Source organism: Pan paniscus, chromosome 4 (assembly GCF_029289425.2).
Source record: "Pan paniscus chromosome 4, NHGRI_mPanPan1-v2.0_pri, whole genome shotgun sequence".
NCBI classification, from domain to species: domain Eukaryota; kingdom Metazoa; phylum Chordata; class Mammalia; order Primates; family Hominidae; genus Pan; species Pan paniscus.
The window spans coordinates 109,353,340-109,370,507 of NC_073253.2; the positions used below are offsets into that span (position 1 = coordinate 109,353,340).

A 17,168-nucleotide genomic window follows, 5' to 3' on the forward strand; every position below is an offset into this window, starting at 1 on the left:
AAGCATAGCAAGAGTAACCTTTGATTGAGTTCCCAATGAGTTCCTCACCTCCATCTGAGACCACCTCAGCCTGGACTTCATTGTCCATCTCACTATCAGCATTTTGTCAAAACCATTCAACAAGTCTCTAGGAAGCTCCAAACTTTCCCACATCTTCCTGTCTTCTTCTGAGCCCTCCAAACTGTTCCAGCCTCTGCCTGTTATCCAGTTCCAAAGTTGTTTTCACATTTTTGGGTATCTTTTTAACAGTGCCCCACTCCCAGTACCAATTTGCTGTATTACTCCATTTCCATACTGCTATAAAAAACTGCCCAAGTCTGGGTAATTTATAAAGAAAGAGGTTTAATTAACTCACAGTTCAGCATGGCAGGGGAAGTCTCAGGAAACTTACATTCCTGGCAGAAGGTGAGGGGGAAGCAAGGCACCTTCTTCATAAGGTGACAGGAAGGAGAATGAATGTAGGAGGAACTACCAAACTCTTATATAACCATTGACTCTTGTGAGAACTCACTTATTATGACAAGAACAGCATGTGGAAAACCACCCCCATGATCCAATTACCTCCACCTGGTCTCTCCCTTGACAAGTGGGGATTATAGGGATTGTAATTCAAGATGAGATTTGGGTGGGGACATAAAGCCTAACCATAGTACAACCTAAAGAATTTTCCCTGTTACAGATATTCTCACCTCAGTTTATAGGTGAAAAACTGAGACTCTGTAAGGTTAAGGAACCAATCTATGTATATATAGTGTGGGAGACTTGATTAAAACCTGTTCTCATTTCACCTAAACATTCCACCTGCCAAGTAACATGCTACTTAAGAATAAATATATTTGTTTGTTTGGGTTGTTTTTTGTTTTGCCTTATTTATGGGTGACCTTGTTTTTGTTTCCAAAGAGAGTTTGCTGTCTGACTGTGTAACTTTCCTGCTTGCACCCTAGCAGATGGATATCTGTGTAGCTGTTTTGTGACACTCTTTACCTGCCCTGCTCCCTCAAGGCCAGATTCTGTTTTTTTCAGGTCTTCAGCACAGAATAGATTATCTGTAGAACCACACTTAACCCACCAGACCTGAGCATTTTAAATTTGAAAATTGTTGAGAAGGATCCAAGCTGAGCATCTCAGCTTATACCATTGCAGAATCTTTTGAAAGACTCTGTAGTTGTCTAGTCAGGGTAGAAGAAAGGATTCTTCTTCTTTGTTTAAACATGTGTTGGCTGGCCTTCATGTCCCTAGACAGTGTCCTGCCATCCTGGAAGATCAAATGGCAGATAATTGGGCTTAGGATTTAGGGGAAAAACTACTTCCATGCTTTGTGAACAATAAGAGAAGAAAAGGAACAAGTAAAGTGATTTTTCAAAGGTTAAATACAGTAACACCTCCTGAATTTAGCTTTGCTGGAGACAGCTGCTCCATAAGTGAATTCCGAAGAAACACTTTAAGCACCAAAACCTGTTTATAAAAACCTATTTTGACGATTATAAGATTGAAATCCTTCTAAGATCTGTTGCATACTTCCCTGCTTTGCTCTCTGAATCAGAGCTCTCCTAATGTCATCTATTTGCTTGGAAACTTAGGGGCCTCATTATTGACTATTTTTTGATGACCATACAATGGAGTACTCAATGCTTTCTTATAATTCAATCCTGCTTTTATATAATATTCGTTTTCTATTATATATTTTTAAATGATAATTTTCTCTATCAACTGCTTTATCTTATGGCTGTTGTTCTTTGCTACTGCTTTAAATATTGTCTTATTTTATATGCAATATGCATGAGGCCTGATTCCAGCCTGTCTTCTAGAGTAGAGAGTGAAGAATATGAAGCAGCTTCTTTTCTCTAACCACATCTGTTGTTTTTGGGGTATCTTTATAACAGTGTTGTTTTAAACTACTATGTTTGTGGTAATTTGTCATTTACATCTGTTGTCTCTAGGTGGGCCTGGACACAGAACATCACTGTGTTTCAGGGAGAGAGAGGAAGCAGAATTTGGCTAAATAAATACCTGCTTAATAATAATAACTATCATTTTGCTGAGCACTTGTGAGGTTTCTGGCACTGTGCCTTATCTCTTTTAAACTTCCCAACAAGGCTTAGAGGAAGATTTGCCAGGCGTTGTGCTAAATGTTTAATTCGTATTATCTCATTTAATGCTCAGACATCCCTATGAGCCTCAGGGGAAGAAGGTAACTTGGACTTAAAACGAAGGCAGATTATAACCTCATCTCACTGGATCCTGGGAGAGATTTGGCATCACAGTGGAATTACAAATTATATCATAAAAGGTTCCATTTAACAAGGTTGCCTGGAGTCACAGAGCAAATGGCAGAACCAAGATTCAATTCTGATTGTTCCAGGGAGCATGTTTTTAAGCACCATTCACTTGGCCTTAATTTTCTTATTTGCATTTTCTACCTTGTTTCTCTGCTTAGTACAGCAGGCTTCTTCTAGGGCTTGGCCTACCTAACTCCTTTTAGCTCGTCTTTCCTAGGATGGGACTCCTCTCCCTGCTGTAGTCTACTTGCCTTAGACATAACTCCTTGTGTCCCCCAATAATTTTTTTTGACTTCCAAATTGGACTCCATATGTGCACCTGCTGTACCCTTTGTACACTGTGCTGAGAATAGTCCAGTTGTCCAGGATATTTAAATTTACATTTATATATGCCAGTCTGTCTTTTTTCAAGCATATCAGTATTACATATATTTAAAAACAGGCTATGTCATCTATCTGGCCTATAGAAAATGCACCTGTGGATCTATAGATCCTTTGCCATACCTTGAAGTCCCCTGGGGACTGAGTCCACAGGTTGAGATCACTGTCCAGGAGCAGTGTAACTTAATGTCAGAGAGCCAGGCTCAGCAGCAGTCAAATAGATTTGTATTCAAACTGTGATTCTCCAGCTCTCTAGGTTCTGTGATATTGGCTATGAATCTCAACTACTACCCAGCATGAGTACCTTTTCCTAAGGATTATTTTAACGTTCCAGTGAGATCAGGCATTTAAACTGCTTAACACATAATATCAAGACAGCAATCTATTCGTATATGGAGGCCATGGTTTGGAGGTTAAAGACAGTTAAAACAACTATACACTAACTTTGACCATGCTACACTGGATCCCTGGCTTATTTGGTAATACAATCTCAATTTACAAGTTCTATTACATAATACAATTGAAATAAGGACTTGCACTATCTAGATAGTGAAGAGACTTGAAACCAAGCTATATACTCATGACCCGTACATCACAGAGTCATTCCATGTGGTATCATTCTCCTCTCCTATCTCTGTCAGGGGCTATGGTGCAGAATTCAGGCCTGGATTTGAAGTTCTTGCTCACCTCCCACAGATGTGGGAAATCTCACTGTAGCCCCAGGAAGGTCCCTCTCTCCCTCGTGGTACTCCTCCTGTGTTCCACTCTTTCCTGCAGACTTTCTCTTCCCTGCATAACTTCTCTTCCCCACAGGCTTCATTTCTCACTGGAAAGTCCTGGAGACTCTGCCACAGAAACCCTGGTGATCTACCATCCTAATTGACAACCATGCAAACAAAGGAAAGATGGCTCAAGGAGACAGAGTATTCATCTGTAATCTTTTAGAGGATGGCCAGAATAATAGCTACTGTAACTAAACCTACCATATCCCACTTAATCTTTCCATTACTCCAGTGGAGCAAGTTCTGCTGTTACCTCCCTTATATAGATGAGACATTGAGACTCAGAGACACCAGGTAACTGGCCCAGGGTTACCTAGCTAGTAAGTAAAGGAGCAGAGATTTGAACCCAGATCTATTCAACTCTGAACTCTAGGCAATTACACCTCTTTCCATAAATGTATCCTGAAAGTATTAGATCCAAATAGTAGACCTACTTGAATGGTTAGATTTGATAGACATTGTTCGGGAAATATGCTTTTTATGAAAGTTCTTTTTCTTGTAGGTGACATTACAAATTAATTATTGGTCCAATCTTAGTTTTCACATGATGGAAAGTAACCATGGTTGGGGAGGTATTTCCCACAGGGTCCGGTCAATTTCATTCTGTTCGGATTACAAACCCTCTGACCTACAAGTTAGTTCCAGCATTTAAAAGGATAAAGACTGTTGTAATACCTGTGCAAATCCATTAGCACTGCTGGAGAACTGTCTCTGTGTCCTGTAGTTGATGGTCACTAGTGTCATGGGTATATGTTTAGCATTCATTCTTACCTCATGGATTATGGTGGATCTGAAGTAGCCTGAAGACAGTAGTAGGTTTCATTCACTATAGCTTGTTCACCTGGCTGAGTGTCAAAATATTAAAATGCTGTCTCTCGCCACTTCCTGCCCAGTCCTGCCGCTATTGAAGGTAGCAGACAATTAAACACGAACGTCTCTTGTTTTCTTTTGCTCTTATTTTCTTCAGAGGGCAAACAAAGCATATAAAGTTCCCCATCCACTTAAAGTATTAGAGCACAGACTCTTTGATTAGAACTTCTATTCCATCTTAAGCTCTGAGAGTGGCCACTAGCTCCCCCTAGATTTATCAAGTGAGCTGCCATTGGTAAGCACCTTGTCCACCTCCTCCCTGGTACCTCCTCTGAATATTCTGCTAATTTGTCTCCAGTGTCCTAAACTTCCTTCAATCTCCTTTATTTGTTTGCTTTTGCTGCTGTGACAAATTACCACAAACATAGTAGTTTAAAACAACATGTTTATTTTCCTACAGTTCTGGAAGTCAAAAGTCTGAAATGAATTTTGCATGGCCGAAATTAAGGTGTCAGAAAGGCTGGTTCACTTCTGGAGGCTCTAGGGGATAATCCCTTCCCTTCTCTTTTCTAGTTTCTAGAGGCTGTGCTCCTTCCTTAGCTCATCATCTTTCTTTCCGCTTCTGTCATCACATGGCCTTCTTCTCTGTCTGACTTTCCTACATCCCTCTTTTAAGGACCCTTATGATTTCATTTGATCTACCTGGATAATCTCTCCATCTCAAGGTTCTTCACTTAATCATATCTGCAAAGTCCCTTTTACCATGTAAGGGAACATTCACAGCTTCTGAGAATTAGGACTTGGATTCTTTAGGGACCATTGTTTGGTCTACCACAGGGGTCCCCACTGCTGGGCCACAGACTGGTACCAGTCCGTGGCCTGTTAGGAACCAGGCTGCATGGCAAAAAGTAAGTGGCAGGCAAGTGAGCATTACTGCCTGAGTTCTGCCTCCTGTCAGATCAGTGGTAGTATTAGATTCTCACAGGAACATGAACCCTATTGTGAACTGTGCATGTGAGGGATCTGGTTTGCAAGCTCCAGCTAATGCCTGATGATCTGAGGTGGAACAGATTCATCCTGAAACCATCCCCACTCCCCCCTGCACAATTCCCCCAACCACGTCCGTGAAAAAATTGTCTCCCACGAAACTGGTCCTTGGTACCAAAAAGGTTGGGGACCGCTGGTCTACCACAGTTCTCTTTTATGGAGGATTGCCCAAAGAAAAAGAAATGTTCCGTGATGTCATAGAATTAACATGAAACCTGTGGCACAGAGATTTGGCTCCAATCTTTTTTTCCCTCTGTTATTTGTATAAATTTATGGGGGTACCAGTGGCATTTGGTTACATACATAGTTTCCACAGGGGTGAATCTAGGGCTTTGGCTCCAGTCTAGAATCTGACATTATACCCACTGTCAGACTGGGAACCAAGTACTCCACATCCTTGAGAGAAGGCTTAATCCACAAATATCCCTCCCAGCTATAAAATTTGTATAACACAAAACATTTATTTATATTAAAATATAAGTGACTTGAAGCAATTTTACCACATATTAGGCTTTTCTCCAAAGGATTGACTTTATTCTGAAAATAAATAATTCATCAAATTTGATGTGGTAAGTGTTTTCTTTTGACAAAAAACGTACCCTGAACTACTGGAACCACACCACATAGGCAGCCAGGTTCTTCCTCCAGTATTAAGACCAGTCCAATTTGGGGCCAGTCACATACATAAATATGTAGGCCAAGGTTTCTCAGCGTGATTATATATATAATACAGATTATAGCAAGATTATAGCATTGTAAAAAATCACCAATTGCTAGAACTGAAAAGCGTTACTCCCACTTCCTCTTTCCACCTCCTTTTTCATTTTGCAGATAAGAAAACAAAAACTTGGAGGAAAAAATTGCTTGACCAAGTCCTAGCAACTACATTGAGGAAAAGTTAAGACTATTATTAGAGTCTTTTTTATTTTTCTTTAAAAGACAGGATCTCACTCTGTTGCCCAGGGTGGAATGCATTGCTTATTCACAGGTGCAATCATAGCATACTATAGCCTGAAACTCTTGAGATCACGGGATCCTCCCTCCTCAGCCTCCCAAGTAGCTGGGACTACAGGCACATGCCACCATACCTGACTTAGAGTCTTTTCACTTCTTATTTAGAGTTCATTGGCAATTGTGCTATTTATGATTTTGTTCTTGGAAAAATTTTTGGACCAGATTGCTTTTCTTCAGATATAGTAGCCCTACTTTTCAAAAAGTTTTAGTCAAAAAGACTGTCTATATAATGACCATAGATATTATGTTTGAGTTGATTTATATTTTTGACATTAGAGAGGTCCTCACACAAAAAGGTTTCTTTTAATTTATATATATAGAAAAGTTTTTATTTATAAAATATTAAATACATTATTCAAGTCTTCTGTACTTTTGTATGAACTCCATAGGGTATGAGATGCTCAATGTATTACTTCACAAATTTCAATCTATCATGTTATAATATCTTATTCCTAATTTAAACATCTCTATAAATCTCAATCTTATAGATCAGAAATGAGTAAAATTAATTACAAGCATTGGATGAAAACAGTAGAAAGGAATGAGACCTGAGTGTAATTTTAATGTAGATTTTACTTTTGAGCCATGTTAATGTTTTACATATTCCAATAGGAGAAATAAATTTAAAAGGGTGAAGGAAAACCCCCAAGATTAAATGACCCAAAATATACAGCAAATTTATAAAATAACTACAAAGAAGAAAAAAATAGTAGTCCAGGTAGATTTTATAGATGGAGCTCTAGCTTTCTTCCCTTAGTGGAATATATTTTAAAAGTAAAATGAATCCCAAAGAAATATTAATTTGTTAAGTTTCTTGTTGGAATAGTATTGCTGGGTATGGGTATAGTATTGCTGGATTTTGAGTATTATAGGATTAATCAAGGAAGTAAGTATATTGTTCATGGAAACCAGTGTTCTCACTGCAGAGAAGGCAGAAACAAAATACAAATGAAAAGAAGAGAGGAAGTATCCTCTTCTTGGGTGTATCAGTATGAATATATGTATCCATGTGGGTATGTGTGTGTTTATGAGTGTGTGTATGTATGTGCTCTGCCCATCTTAAGGGCCAAGAGGCAATGAGTCCCCAGTGACAAGGAGATCCCTGGAGCCCAGACTTTGATTTCTAAATGAAAGGAAGTAAGGCTTCTTGCAGAAATTATGGATTCTGGGTCAGAGGAGAAGTATAAGCCAAGCCTAAACTATTTTATTAGGCCAGAAAATAAGAAGTGTTCGAAACCCGATATGGAGATGTCCATTTTGGCCAAAATTAGAAGGTTTGAACAGGAAAAGAATAGTGAAATAGTGGATTATAAAACATTTAGTTAAGAAGAATATAAGTCCATAGTTACATTACATTTTATGTATAATTATTATATCAGTATTGTAGATCTCTTTTCAAAATATTTATATATCCTTATTTTATATACAGACCTATGGATATACTTACATTAAGTGCTTTAATAACTTTATTATTTTTCACTATTATTATAACTTGTATTTCTTATGGTTGGATATTAAAGCTCTGTCCATAAATTCTAAACTGAATATTATTTGGTACATGTTTACATTTTTTGGATATAATTTGCTTGGTAGTTTTTGTTTATACCCAGCTGTGGTCCATTTTTAAATCTTTGTGAGTAGTCATAGAATTTTAGAATTAGGAAAAATTTTAGAGACTATTTGGCTCAATAGTCATCCATCCCATAAATATGATTCAAACTTTTACATTTTAGGCACTGTCCTGCACAGGATTATATTGGTCCTGGTGCAGTAGGTGTAATCACATCTCTAGGTGGCGCCATTTACATAGTGGTTTATGCCAGTGGCACCATCTATGGTTTTCTTTTTTTTTTTTCTTTTTTAAAAATTATTATTATTATACTTAAGTTCTGGGATACATGTGCAAAACGTGCAGGTTTGTTACATAGGTATACATGTGCCATGGTCGTTTGCTGCACCCATCAACCCGTCGTCTGCATTAGGTATTTCTCCTAATGCTGTCCCTCCCCTTACCCCCAACCCCTAACAGGTCCCAATGTGTGACGTTCAGCTCCTTGTGCCCAAATGGTCTAATTGTTCAACCCCCACTTATGAGTGAGAACATGTGGTGTTTGGTTTTCTGTTTCTGTGTTAGTTTGCTGAGAATGATGGTTTCCAGCTTCATCTATGTCCCTGCAAAAAACATGAACTCATCCTTTTTATGGCTGCGTAGTTTTCCGTGATGTATATGTGCCACATTTTCTTTAACCAGTCTATCATTGATGGGCATTTGGGTTGGTTCCAAGGCTTTGCTATTGTGAGTAGTGCTGCAATAAAGATACGTGTGCATGTGTCTTTATAGTAGAATGATTTATAATCCTTTGTGGATATACCCAGTAATGGGATTGCTGGGTCAAATGGTATTTCGAGTTCTAGACCTTGAGGAATCGCCACACTGTCTTCCACAGTGGTTGAAATAATTTACACTCCCACCAACAGTGAAAAAGCATTCCTATTTCTCCACGTCCTTTCCAGCATCTGTTGTTTCCTGACTTTTTAATAATTGCCATTGTAACTGGCATGAGATGATATCTCATTGTGATTTTGATTTGCATTTCTCTAATTAACAGTGATGATGAGCTTTTTTTCATGTGTCTGTTGGCCACATAAATGTCTTCTTTTGAAAAGTGTCTGTTTATATCCTTCATCCACATTTTGATGGGGTTGTTTGTTTTTTTTTTCTTGTAAATTTGTTGAAGTTCTTTGTAGATTCTGGATATTAGCCCTTTGTCAGATGGATAGATTGCAAAAATTTTCTCCCATTCTATAGATTGCCTGTTCACTCTAATGATAGTTTCTTTTGCTGTGCAGAAGCTCTTTAGTTTAATTAGATCCCTTTTGTCGATTTTGGCTTTTGTTGCCATTGCTTTTGGTGTTTTAGTCATGAAGGCCTTGCCCATTCCTATGTCCTGAATGGTATTGCCTAGGTTTTCTTCTACGGTTTTTATGGTTTTAGGTATTATGTTTAAATCGTTAATCCACTGTGAGTTAATTTTTGTATAAGGTGTAAGGGAGGGGTCCAGTTTCAGTTTTCTGCATATGGCCATCCAGTTTTCCCAACACCACTTATGAAATAGGGAATCATTTCCCCATTGCTTGTTTTTGTCAAGTTTGTCAAAGATCAGATGGTTGTAGATGTGTGTTGTTATTTCTGAGGCCTCTGTTCTGTTCCATTGCTCTATATATCTGTTTTGGTACCAGTACCAAGCTGCTTTGGTTACTGTAGCCTTGTAGTGTAGTTTGAAGTCAGGTAGCATGATGCCTCCAGCTTTGTTCTTTTTGCTTACGATTGTCTTGGCTATATGGGCTCTTTTTTGGTTTCATAGGAAATTTAAAGTAGTTTTTTCTAATTCCGTGAAGAAAGTCAATGGTAGCTTGATGGGAATAGCATTGAATCTATAGATTACTTTGGGGAGTATGGCCATTTTCACGATATTGATTCTTTCTATCCATGAGCATGGAATATTTTTCCATTTGTTTGTGTCCTCTCTTATTTCCTTGAACAGTGGTTTGTGGTTCTCCTGGAAGAGATCCTTTACATCCTTTGTTAATTGTATTCCTAGGTATTTTACTTTCTTTGTAGCAATTGTGAATGGGAGTACACTCATGATTTGGTTCTCTGTCTGTTATTCGTATATAGGAATGCTTGTGATTTTTGCAAATTGTATCCTGAGACGGCTGAAGTTGCTTATCGGCTTAAGAAGTTTTTGGGCTGAGATGATGGGGTTTTCTAAATATACAATCATGTCATCTGCAAACAGAGATAATTTGACTTCTTGTCTTCCTATTTGAATACTCTTTATTTCTTTCTCTTGCCTGATTACCCTGGCCAGAACTTCCAATACTATGTTGAGTAGGAGTGGTGAGAGAGGGCATCCTTGTCTTGTGCCTGTTTTCAAAGGAATGCTTCCAGCTTTTGCTCATTCAGTGTCTGTCATAAATAGCTCTTATTATTTTGAGGTACATTTTATTAATGCCTAGTTTATTGAGTGTTTTTAGCATGAAGAGGTGTTGAATTTTGTTGAAGGCCTTTTCTGCATGTATTGAGATAATTGTGTGGTGTTTGTCATTGTTTCTGTTTATGTGATGGATTACGTTTATTGATTTGCATATGTTGAATCAGCCTTGCATCCCAGGGATGAAGCTGACTTGATGCTGGTGGAAGAGCTTTTTAATGTGCTGCTGGATTCGGTTTGCCAATATTTTATTGAGGATTTTCGCATCTATGTTCATCAGGGATATTGGCCTGAAATTTTCTTTTTTTGTTGTGTCTTTGCCGGGTTTTGGTGTCAGAATGACGCTGGCTCATAAAAAGAGTTAGGGAGGAGTCCCTCTTTTTCTATTGCTTGGAATAGTTTCAGAAGGAATGGTACCAGCTCCTCTTTTTAGCTCTGGGAGAATTTGGCTGTGAATCCGTTTGGTCCTACGCTTTTTTTGGTTAGTAGGCTATTAATTACTGCCTCAATTTCAGAACTTGTTATTGGTCTATTCAGGGTTTTGACTTCTTTCTGGTTTAGTTTTGGGAGGGTTTATGTGTCCAGGAACTTACCCATTTCTTCTAGATTTTCTGGTTTATTTTCTAAGAGGTGTTTATAGTATTCTCTGATGGTAGTTTGTATTTCTTTGGGATCAGTGGTGATATCCCCTTTATCATTTTTTATTGTGTCTATTTGATTTTTGTCTCTTTTCTTCTTTATTAGTCTGGCTAGTGTTCTATCTATTTTGTTAATCTTTTCAAAAAACCTCCTGGATTCATTCATTTTTTGAAGGGTTTTTCGTGTCTCTATCAGTTCTGCTTTGATCTTAGTTATTTCTTGTCTTCTGCTAGGTTTTGAATTTGTCTTTGCTTCGTTAGTTCTTTTGGTGATGTTAGGGTGTTGATTTTAGAAGTGTCCCATATATGCTTTTCAAAGCACCAAGTGTAGCACGTTTGTTTGCAATACCCTGGTTCCTGGATATAAACTAGTGAACAAGACAAGTTCTAGACCTATGGAAACTTCTCATTATAGAAAAGAAAAAATACATGCAAATCAGCAAATATACAAGAATGATAAAAGCAACATGACTGGATGCTGTGGGAGTGCATGAGAGGGCCGCCTACCTCAGAATGGGGAGATGGAGGCACACTTCCTGAGAAAATAAGTTATATCTCTGCTGAGGTCTGAATGAAAAAGGCAGGCTCAGGGGAGGAAAGGAGGGGAAGAGAGATGGAGGAAAAATGTTTAGGCAGGGTTCATTGCAAGCTCTTGAAGATAAAGAGAGAGGATTGTGCTCAGGGAGTAGAAATAGCTGTGTCGCAGGAGCAAAGAGGCACAATGAAAAGCTGGAGGCCACAAGAGGTTAAGTGACTTTCCCAGTGTCACCTATTCTGTCTTCTCTTCTGATTCATTAATGAACGTGTTAAATCGCAGCAGATTCATTCATCACAAGTACAATTATATACCCCGGGAAATGTTCTGTCAAAAACTCTATTACAGCGTATTCTCTGATAAATCCTTACCCTAGACTGGAGCTTGGCAGTTCTCAGATGGCTGCAACTATTCCTGTTCATCTTTGCACACCCCACAGAGCCTATTTGTTGCCTTGCACACAGATCATCTTCAGAGGTGTTGTGGTTGTTGAGATCCCCATCAATATAAATAAATGAACCATAAACAGTGATTTCAGGAAGATATTTGATCCTGATTTGAGGGTATCTTTATATTCAGAAGCTAAATGCAAAAACATTTTTAAAAAGCCAAGAGCAAAAGCGTAACAGCTTCTTTGATAGCATCCTGTTTGCAAGTCTCATTTGCTTCTGGTATTCTTCCTGTTAGTAGTCAATACAAGTCATCTGTAAGTCAAACAAAATTGAATTGATAAAATGATAAATTGACATGAGTCGATCTTAAGGGAGTCCTAAAAACATTAAGATGTGCTTTGCTTCCATTTATAACAATGTGTATACAATACTGCATTCATGTAATCAAATTATCTTATAATTTTATTTTGAAAAATCAAATATATTTCACATTATTTTGATGCCAAAATACCAGGGTAATTTGTTGCTAATGGATTATCATGTTTGCTTTCTTCTTTTATTAGGTTCATGAAATTTTCAGGAATTAAAGTTAGTCCTGAGGAAAGTTCATGAATGTCTAATGCTGGACTGTGGTAAGTCCTCAGTCTTCAGCCATTTTTGTTTGGCAATAATATATATTTAGTTTATTTGTCTGGGTTGGTTAAAAGCAGAATTTGTAATTTCCATCAATATTATCATTTCTTGTTATACTTATTCTGAGATATTTCATATTATTTCTATAAAAAGATCATTTATTACATAGTTTTCTAATTTGTTATAGTCATAGTGTATTTATTCACCTTATGTTTTTCTTTTGAATTGATCATATGTTAGTAGTAACAAGTATATTATTAGTTGTCATATTTTCTCCCAACATTTTACTAATGAAAAATTTTAAATATTTTGGTAAATTGAAAGCATTTTGAAGTGAACATTTATGTACCCAAAATCTGGTTTCTACCATTAGCAGTCTACTTGTTAATCTTTTTCAGCTATTTTTTTTTTTTTTACTTAGTTCTCTTGCCAAATTCTATGTTTGAATTTTGTACTTTACTCATTCTATAGTTTGTGAATGTTTGGGCTGTTTTCAGTTTTTGTCTATTATGAAGCATTCTGTAATAAACACTCTTGTATAATTTTTGCTGTATATTTACATTCATTGCTATGGTATATATATCTAGGAGTGGAATTGCTTGCTTATAGGATTTATGCATATACAGATCTAGTATATATTGCCAAGGGTTTTCCAAAGTGGTTATATTAATTCCAAAGTGGTTGTATTATTTTAAAATCACAACAGTATATAAGAGTTATAGTTGCTCCGCATTCTCACTAATGCTTGGTATTGTTATTCTTGTTTGTTTTTTTTTAAAGCTATTTTAGTAGATGGATATCATGTTTTGTTGTTGCTCTAATTTGGATATTCCTGGTGACTAATGGCACTGAGGATTTTTCCAGTTGTTTTTTTTTTTTTTGGTAATTTGGATGTCTTTTTGTGTGTGTGTGTGAAATGCCTGCTGCATACTTTTACTCATTTAAAAATTAGATTGTCTGCTTTTTCTTATTAATTTGCGTAATAACTTCATATATTCTGGGAGTCTTCTATCAGCTATATGTATTGAAAACCTCTGCCACTCAGTGGTTTGACTTCTTACTAACTTTTTATGAACAGTTTTACTTTTTAATGAGGTCCAAGTTATCAACCTTTTTGTTTATGCTTGATGCTATTTCTGTCTTGTTTAAGAAATCTTTGGCAGTTACAAGGTCATGAAGATATTCTCCTATTCAATCTTTTACAAGCTTTATAATTTTACCTTTCACATTTAAGTCTTTAAGTCACATTAAGTCAATCTATCTGGAACTTATTTTTATGCATGAAGTCTAAGGGTCAAGGTTTTTAAAAAATTTTTCCTCTCATATGATTATCCAATTAATCACCACCATTCATTGAGAAAACTATTATTTCTCACTGCACTGTAGTAGCATCTTTCTTGTAAAGTAGGTAATCATACATGTTTCAGGCTACTTTAGAGTTCTCTATTTTGTTCCAACAGTCTATTTGTCTATTTTTGAGCCAGTACCATAGTGTTTTTTTTACTATATTTTTACAATAAGCTTGGTATCTGATAGTGTAACTCCTCCAAGTTTGTTCTCCCTTAAGATTGTATTTCCTAGTGTCCACTCTTTGTGTTATAATGTGCATTCTTTTTGAGATGGGGTCTGACTCCATTGCCCAGGCTGGAGTGCAATGGCACAATCATGGCTCACTGCAGGCTCAACCTCCTAGGCTCAAGTGATCCTTCTACCTCAGCCTCCTGAATAGCTGGGACTACAGCCATGCACAACCATGCCTGGCTAATTTTTTTTTTTAATTTTTAAGTTATTTTGTAGAGACGAAGGTCTGTGTTACCATGCTGTTCTTGAAATCCTGAGCTGAACTGATCTTCCCATCTGGGCCTCCCAAAGTGTTGGCATTATAGGCATGCACCACCTCATGCAGGCATCATTTGCATTTTACAATGAGCCCATCAATTTCCACCATATATAAAACAGCTAGAATTTTTATTGGAATTGCATCAATTTTATCTATCTGTAAATTTGGAATCAATTGACAACTTTACAACATTGAGTTTTCCAATTCTCAAATATACCATAATATAAACCTTCACTTGTATATATTTTTAATTTCTCTTGGTGATGTTTTGCCACGTTCTTGGTTGCATTACTTTCATTGGATCTACTATAAGGTGTTTGATCAAATCTATTAGAAATGGTATTGTTTTGAAGCTTTGTTTTTTAACTTTGGTAGATAGGATATCTAATGTCCTTGCTAAAGATTAATTTGTATTTTATGTTATCTAAAAATAATGGTGGCTCTATGTCTCTATTTTCTATCTTTATTTCTTTTTTTGAAAGCCTCTCTAGGACAGTGTTGCATAGAACTGGTTTTGGTAGACCTTCTTATTTCATGTGTAATGACAAGAAAAAAGTTCGAAGGGAAGGAATTCTACATTTCAGTATAAAATATTTACTGTAGGTTTAAAAATTCTTTATCTTCACTTTATTAGATTATTCATAGTTTGTTGAAAATCTGTTTCCTCATCATAAAATGGAAGACATTGTTAATTTTATCTAAAGAGTTGAATTTATATTTATAAAATTGTTCACATTATCTCTAGTCTTTTTTTAATTGAGGCACAATTTATGCATAGTGAATTATACAGCTCTTAAGTTTATATAATTTGGTAAGTTTTGCCCACATATTAAAAAGCACTATAAAGATTTAGAATATTTTCATTACTAAGAAATTCCCTTATGCCCTGTTCCAGTAAATCTCTAACACACATTTGACTTCTTTCACAGATTAGATTAGTTTTTCCTTTTCCTGAACTTCAACAAAAAAGGAATAATACATCTGTATTTATTGGGAGGGGGATTCTGACTCCTTTGTCTCAACATAATATCTCTTAGATTCATGCATGCTGTTGCATGTATCAGTAGTTTCTTTTCTTCTTATTGTTGAGTAATATGCCATTGAGTGAATAGGACAACATTTGTTTATCAATTCTGCTATCAATTGACAGTGGATTGTTTTCAGTTTGGGGCTTTTGTGGTTAAAGCTGCAATAAGCAATTATATAAAAGCCATTTTGTGGGCATATGTATTACTTTCTCTTGGGTAAACAGAAGTGGAACTATTGGGTCATAAGATAGATGTACATTTGAAGTTATAAAAATTTGCCAAAGAGTTTTCCAGAGTGGTTTATTTATTTTATATTTCCAGTATCAGTTTATGAGAGTTGCAGTTGCTTTACATTCTCACCAATTTGGTGCTGTGCCAAGCTGATCTTGGCAGAGATTAGCTCAGGATCTCTCAGAAGTCTCAAGGTGTCACTCAAGGTTGGAGTCTCATCAGATGCTCAAATGGGGAAGGATGTGTTTCCAAGCCTGTAGTCATTAGCAGGATTCAGGTCCTCATGGATTGTTGGACAGAGGGCCTCAGCTACTTGCTGGCAACCGTCTGAAGGCTGCTTTGAGTTATTTGCCATGTAGCTTTCTCTATGGGGCAGCTTTCTTCACCAAAGCCAGCAATGAAGAGAATCAGTCATTAAGGTCTGGTAGCAGGGCACAAGTTACCATCTTATGTAACATACTCAAGGAAGTAACATCTTAACAACTTTGCCTTATGCTCTTGGTTAGAAGGAAGTTGCAGGTCCTGCCAACACTCCAGGGGAGGGGATTGTACAAGGGCATGAATAACAGGACGTAGGGATAATTGGGGCCATCTTAGAGTTTGTCCACCTCAACTAGTTTCAGGGATGATTAAAACCCTTCTCCAGAGATGCACACTTTTTTTTGTCTTAGCCATAACACCTTGGAGAGTAATGACACAACCGAATATGACCAAATAAATGTAATAGGGTGGGACAAATTGGGAGAACTCAGGTTTTGTAGTTACATGTGTTCCTTCATGTGGAGAAAGTCCAATTACAGTCCAACAAGGGGTTCCAAACTGTGGCTCCTTAATGTCCCAACAGAAACAGGGCACAGGTATGCCTCCTGGCAGATGAGGCAGATGTTCACCATCTGGGGATGTGTTCACAGGTAGCATGTCTGTCAAGGTGTGGGGATTTTCTGGTAGTGTTCCAGTTCCTGGGAGGGACTTGCAAGAGCATGGGTAGTACTATGATTTGAAAGCGGCCCCTCCAAATCTCAGATGTTGCCAATGTGATGGTAGTAAGAGGTGGGATTGTTAAGAGGTGATTAGTCCATGAGGGCTCCTCCCCTCGTGAATGGGATTAAGGCTCTTATAAAAGAGGCTTCACAAAGCTTTTGTCTCTTGCCCTTCTTCCATGTGAGAGCATAATGTTACTCCCCTCTAATGGATGCAGCCCTCACTAAACAACTAAACCTGCTGTTGCCTTGATCTCAGACTTTCCAGCCTCAGGAACTTTGAGAGAAAAATATCTATTTTTTATAAATTACCCAGTCTGAGATATTTTGTTGTATCAGCACAAGACAGATTAAGACAGGTAACGAGCCAATACTGGGCATAATAGCAATATAAAGAAATGGGTCTAAGACATAACCATGGTGTGTAAATTATTAGAACTAAGGCAGAAGTTTTAGCAGTAGGCTTAGAAATAAGAAACATAGATCTCAGGACTAAGGTACCAGGTGAAGACCAGCTCAGGTGAATCCTGGAGAACGTGGGGCTCATAAATTCATAAATTTCTCTTGCTCTCAGACAGGATTG

The 17,168-nt window shown here is 37.3% G+C and overlaps 1 protein-coding gene across 2 annotated transcripts in view; it reads left to right on the top strand.

Annotated features, from left to right (window-relative positions):
• The window catches only part of KCNN2 (potassium calcium-activated channel subfamily N member 2), an 827,086-nt gene that overhangs the window by 420,996 nt on the left and 388,922 nt on the right, over nt 1-17,168 (top strand). For both annotated transcript variants that reach the window (XM_063604594.1, XM_063604595.1), the window contains one exon: nt 12,437-12,505. The gene's annotated coding sequence lies outside the window, so the exon portion shown is untranslated. The remainder of the gene's footprint in view (nt 1-12,436; nt 12,506-17,168) is intronic.